Genomic DNA, 6793 nt, shown 5'->3' on the forward strand with positions numbered 1-6793 from the left:
CTGTGAGATTTAGTAGCGACGTAATGGGATTAAGTGTAACACCTTTGCTGGAGGAAAAAGCCACCTGGCGCTGTTACGAAGAGAGCAAGGCCTAATCCGTTCCCATCTGTAGCATGTCATTCATAAAGCTCCTGGTGGTTTCCGCTCTGCTTGCTTTAGTTAATGCCATCAACAGGAGCAATGTGGAGAAAAATGCAGAACTCATTACCCTGCAACAATAACAAGCCAATGAGGCGTCATCCTCCTACCCAAACTGGGTGGAGAGGTAAGTGTGTTATAGGAGCAGGTTGTAATATAGCCTACACATTGGGATGAAATGTCATTTATAGAAGGCTACCGTTTTATGTCAGATGTACAGTTACATTGTAGGAGGAAGAAAATCCTACTGTGTCTACTGGGCTACAGGATTGTAGTGGGGTAACAGTGAGGTGTAAAGTTAGCTAGGGTGTAATGAACATCTCTAGACCGGTTAGTGATCAGCTGGGGATGCCAGGGTGGGGCCGTCATGTCACTAACAAGCTGCAGCTATGTTCATCTGCAGGTCCTGACATGTAGCAGGCAAAACCCAAGGGTTAAATGGCTTCTCTAACCAAGATGGCTGTCACTCACTCTGCCTCAGCATACATATGGGAGTTCAACCAGATATTCCTACCCTCACCAGTACTCACACAATGTTAAAATTCCCAAAGGGTTAGTTGGCTTCTCTAACCAATATGGCTTTCACTCACTCTGCCCCAGCGTACATAGTGGAGTTCAACCAGGAAATTGCTTATAGGCTGTAGGTAGACAGAAAATCATATGAAAACCTGTATCAGCCACCCTATATCAGAACGCAACCAACAGCGCAATGAGTCCTTTATACATGTTCTTTTGTAAATCTATTGTTCAACTTGAAACCAGTAATGTTTTAATCTTGTTCTCATTTGTCTATCCCTTTCAAAACACACAGACACACACAGGTCTGCAATTGCATTCAGGGCTGTTAGTGTTATTGCCAGCTGAGTTGACAGGCTGATGGGATGGGCAGTAAACCTCTGGCTCTGAAACAGGCTCAGACATAAACAAAGAGACAGTCCTAAGACTGCTATAGCTGTCTCATTACATACTGACTGGCCTTACCCATCTAACTACAATACAGCTCCGGTAATTCAACTTCACTTTAGCGATTCTGATTAGTCATTCAAATCTCATTCTGAAAGAGATTGTACCATATTGTACCTTATTATTACCCACCGTTTCAACGGTGGGTTTTATATCTGTGTGTTGGATGTGGCCTTCATTTAGCGGTAAAGTCAAACAGAGTAGACTTCTCTCTGTCTATCCGCTCCTGGCAGCTAGGCTAAAGCATGGGGCCAATGTCACATTGTGGAAGGCTTCTGTTTACCCTCTGATTTAAGAGGGGCTCTGTGTAAAGAGGGTTGCTCACTGAGCTCTATGGCAAACAAGAGGAGCAGCATGGTGGTTTGAGGTTCTGACAACACGTCACTCTCACACAGTCTATCTCGCTATCTAACAAGTCTCAGTGTTAACACAATGCTTCAGATAAACTCCAAATAACAAGCAGAGCGTTTACTAGGGTCTTTCTCTCTGAGGCAGTGTTGTTTGCATAGGGCTTGGTATCCTTGTCTGCATTAAGCCATGTTGAGGAGGTACTAGATAGCACAACACAAGACTTTCACTTATCTGAAAGGAGGGAATATTGTACATATTGTTAAAAAATGTATTTACCGTTTAGATGATCTGCTGGTCATGAGTACTTCTCTAACAGTGGTCCAACAATAATGGCCACTTAAGAAACAACAAACAAAGTTATTCATCATTTATTTGTGCTAGAAGACAAGCGGTTTCGAATATTGAGCTAACATTAATGAGCGTTCAAAAATCCTACTGTTTTACTGCATGTGATTTTCAAACTAAGTAACACCTGCAGTGTACTGTAAAGCCCACCTTTTGTCCAGCTAACACCAAGTCTCTGGGAGCGGCAATTCCATTGGCGGTAATAATAGCAGAGCACTACTACAGATCTCAGTGTGTTGGGATATAAATTAGATGAGGCGGGGGGGGGGGGGGGGGGGGGGGTCCTTCCTTTGTCCATCTGAGATTAAGTCGGAGTTCCAGAGGAAAAACTAGGGAAGAAAATCCATTGAGGTTGATTAGGAGAAAGAGTGGCTTTCTCTCACTCCCCCTTTGAGTGTGAGCCTCCCTTTCAGGCTTTCTTTTCAAAGATACCTGTGAACTTGGAAGGAGATCTGTGAAAGTCTCTCCTTCGTTCTGTTCACACTTGACAGGGGTTTCAGGTTACGGCTGCCATTCACACAGAAAGACCCAGAGCCACAGGACTCCTTCTCCTCCAATATCGTGACAACAACTAGCGGAAAGAGTACGAGGCGGAGCATACTTTTGTCTGGAACTTTTCTTAGGAGCCAAGTGATCTTATAATATTGTACGGTCCCACTTTTTTCCAGTACAGTATATACTGTGAGGTTCAAGATTACTGACACCAAAATTACTGTCTCAAAGAAATAATAAAAAATACAGACCAATATATGCTCCAAGAAATGGCGAAATTATATTAGATTTTGTTTAACAAGTAATATACTTTTTTTTTTTTTTTTTTAAAGTTGGGGTTAAAATGATTGACACCCCCGTTTTCAATTCCTCACCTTGCGAGGATAACGGCACAGCCTTTTTTCTCAAATGTTTTGAGTTGGAGAACACATTGGGAGGGATCTTAGCCACCTCCATGCATAATCTTTCCAGAGACTTGATATTCTTTGTCTGTGCTTATGGACTTCCCTTTTCAATTCAAACCACAGGTTCTCAATGGGTTTCAAATCCAGAGACCTAGATGGCTATTGCAAAATGTTGATTTGGTGGCCAATTAACCAAATCTTTGTGGAAGATCCCATTTCCATCGCTATTCACACAGCCTTAACACATCTCGACAAGAGGAACACCTACGTGAGAAAGCTGTTCATTGACTACAGTTCAGCATTCAACACTATTGTTCCCTCCTAGCTCAAAGCCCTGGGCCTGGACACTATCCTCTGCAACTGGATCCTGGACTTCCTGACGGGTAGACCACAGGCTGTGAGGATTGGCAACAACACCTCCTCCACACTAACTTAACACAGGGGCCCCCCAGGGGGGTGCAATATGGTCTAATTGCAGACCACAATTCGGGGCGTTTCTTGATATCAGGAAACGCCCATTGACACCTGCCACTGGTCAGTTCCGTTGTTATGAGACTGATGGTTTCTCGACACAGATGATTTGTTTACATAGCAGGTTAGGATAACTAACTTGGTAGGTTAGGTGAATTACTGTGGCAGGTTAAGAGAATGGGGTTAAGGTTAGGAAAGGAATTAGGGTTAGCCTTAGTTACAGTTGTCAACAACTGTTGTCCCCGACGCGAAAGAAACGGCCATGGGCCAATGACGAGCACCAATGGGTGTAACTTGACTTTAAGAAACACAGATATTAGAAAACAGACCTAATTGGGGTCTGCAATTACACCCTTCTCGGGGTGTGTCCTCAGTCCTCTGCTGTACTCCCTGTTCACTCACAACTGCCTGGCTTTGCATGACACCAACTCCATTGTAGGCCTGATAACCAACAATGACGAGTCAGCCTATAGGGAGGAAGTAAGTGAACTGGCATTGTGGTGAACAAAAACCTCTCCCCCAGCGTCAGAAAAACAAAGGAGTTAATTGTTGACTTCAGGAAGCTGAGGAGGGAACACGCCCAAATCCACATCAACGGGACTACAGTAGAGTCAGCAGTTTTAAGTTCCTCTGCGTCCACATCACCAATGACTTGACATGGACCAACAACACCACCACTCTGAAGTGGTAGTATTGGTCCTGTTACAGGTATCCTGTGTGTGTGTATCCTGTGTGTATTTCTTTTTTCTCCTTCTCCCCTCACAGGTGGCAATCATCATTCCCCAATCAGTCATCAATCAGAAGACATCTGCTCCTTTTCCATTACCCTATCACATCCCCTTTCCCTTGGTTTAAAAACCCATTGTTGTTTTCTCTGGAGCTCGATCTCTCTGTGTCTCTCTCTCTATATATATCTCTCTCTATTTCTCGCTCTCTCTGTGTCTCTCTCTCTATATATATCTCTCTCTCTATATCTCTCTCTATATATCGCGCACTATATACAGTGCCTTGCGAAAGTATTCGGCCCCCTTGAACTTTGCGACCTTTTGCCACATTTCAGGCTTCAAACATAAAGATATAAAACTGTATTTTTTTGTGAAGAATCAACAACAAGTGGGACACAATCATGAAGTGGAACGACATTTATTGGATATTTCAAACTTTTTTAACAAATCAAAAACAGAAAAATTGGGCGTGCAAAATTACTTTCGCAAGGCACTGTATCTCGCTCTCTATATCTTGCGCTCTATATATCTTGCTCTCTATATATCTTGCGCTCTATATATCTTGCTCTATATCTTGCTCTCTATATCTTGCGCTCTATATATCTTGCTCTCTATATATCTTGCGCTCTATATATCTTGCTCTCTATATCTTGCTCTCTATATCTTGCTCTCTATATCTTGCTCTCTATATCTTGCTCTCTATATCTTGCTCTCTATATCTTGCACTCTATATATCTTGCTCTCTATAGCTCTCTCTCTCTTTTGTTTTTGCAACCACATTTTTTTCAACTACATGTCACATTGAGTATTGGTTTTGTTAATGTGTTTGTTTGATGGTGGGAAAAGGGGGTACCAAGACAAGTTGCCCAAGGGCATACATTACCCGTAGGAATACTTTGTCTAAATACCCTAGTTAGAACTGGGTGGACCACCCGCTGTATTTTTGGTTAGTTAGTTAGCTGTATTGAAGTAGGCTAGTCTAGCTTAGGGGTATTTTTGGATATTTGTTTCTTTCCTTGTGTCCAGCTCAGCCCCTTTTCCTGCCCCCCAGTACCGTGTGTTTAAAAATAAACCATGAGTGTTTGACGGTAATTTAGTTGTCTGTGGTTTTTCGTTCTCACTGTTACTTTTTCACTATTATACTTGGCATGAGTTATGTTACGGGTCTCGTTACCATCCCCCCTAGACTGCCGGGCCAAAGGGATTCGGAACAGGTCCTCTCCAATACTACCACTGCACCATCGAGAGCGTTCTGACCGTTTGCATCACGGCCTGGTACAGGAATTGCTCTGTCCACACCCGCAACGCCCTTCAGTGGGTGGTGAAGACGGCCCAGTACATCCCCTAGGGCTGTGTTCCCACCCATCCAGAACATCTACTTTAAACAGTGCCTGAGGTAGTCACACAGCATCATAAAGAGCCCCACACACCGCAGCCACAAGCTATTTTCTCCCTTAGGCAGGCGGTATCGAAGTCTGATACCAACAGGCTCAGAGACACTTCCTATCTAGAAGCCATCAGACTGGTGAACACTTGAACTGAACACCTGCACTGACTCTCCGCAACTTCACACATGCATTCACACACGCACATCTGCTACCAGACATTCATTTACTATTGCTAATTCTGCACAATTTAAACACTTGCCCCCCCCATTCCTCCCTTCTCTCATGTGTAAATACAGGACTATAAATTGTGTCTTCCTGTATTATACTTATGCTAAAATCTTTATAGTCTTCTGAGACATTTACTTGATGTTCATATTCTTATTTTATTTCTTATTGTTCTTGCATTGTCAAGAAGAAACCTGCAGGTAAGCATTTCGTTGGACAGCGTATACCATGTGTATCCCGTATATAAGATTCATAACACTTGGATTTTGACGTGTGTTTTAGAGTTAGTGTCTTGCTGGAAGATCCACTTCAGGCTACATTTTAGCCTCCTGCTAGGGGCAACCATGTTTTTGGCTAAAATGTCCTGTTACTTGGTAGAGTTCATGATGCCGTTGACTTTAACAAGGGACCCTGGACCAGTGGAAGAAAAATAGCTCATAACATCAGAGCTACCACCATATTTGACAGTAGGGATGGGGTTATTTTCAGCTTGTGTCTTCTCATTTCAAGACCAAACCCACCACAAAAATTATATGATTTGCTAAACTAAATCTCTCCGAGCAATAGTACTAGTATAAAATAAGATTTCCCAATGTTTTGGAGCATACATTATAGCTCAGTATTTGAATAATTTATTTTATAGTCATTTTTGCATATTAATCAAGTGTCAATAATTTCAGACCCCACTGTAGTACCTTTACAAAGAATCATCGGAATCTACAACATTTCTAAGTCACAACAAAACAAAGCTCAAAATGCCATCATATTGATCGCTCATTCCCACTACTATTGGAGCTGAACATATACATTTTCCAACTGTAATCTAATATAAAAGATTTCTCCAGAGACCCAAGTTCACACCAGGTTAAAAGTGACATCCACACACATCGCCTCCGGGATTCTAAAGTCCATCACTACACCATAATGTGTTGTTGATCTTGTCTGCACTATACAGGAGACACCGAGAGAACTTAATTAAAGCTTTGACAAGCCCAATCTCTAAAAGTGATGAGATTATTCTTAATTGATGTCACAGTGGATTAAGGTTTGGACTGTTGCTGGCCCACTGGCAGGTCTAGCCCTGGTTCAGACTGTGGGATATTGGTGAAAAGCGTGGTTTGCCCCGCTCAAGCCGTTTCTGCTACAAAAGGATAGATTTTAGCGAACAGCCTAATGACTCTGTTTGAAGTATAATGAACCCATGACCCCGTCCCATTGCTGTAACCTCTCCTATCTGCCAACATTGGGGCTGAGGGACAATAAGACAAAAATGTTGGCATTCACTAGAGGG

This window comes from Oncorhynchus kisutch, linkage group LG22, assembly GCF_002021735.2.
Source record: "Oncorhynchus kisutch isolate 150728-3 linkage group LG22, Okis_V2, whole genome shotgun sequence".
NCBI classification, from domain to species: domain Eukaryota; kingdom Metazoa; phylum Chordata; class Actinopteri; order Salmoniformes; family Salmonidae; genus Oncorhynchus; species Oncorhynchus kisutch.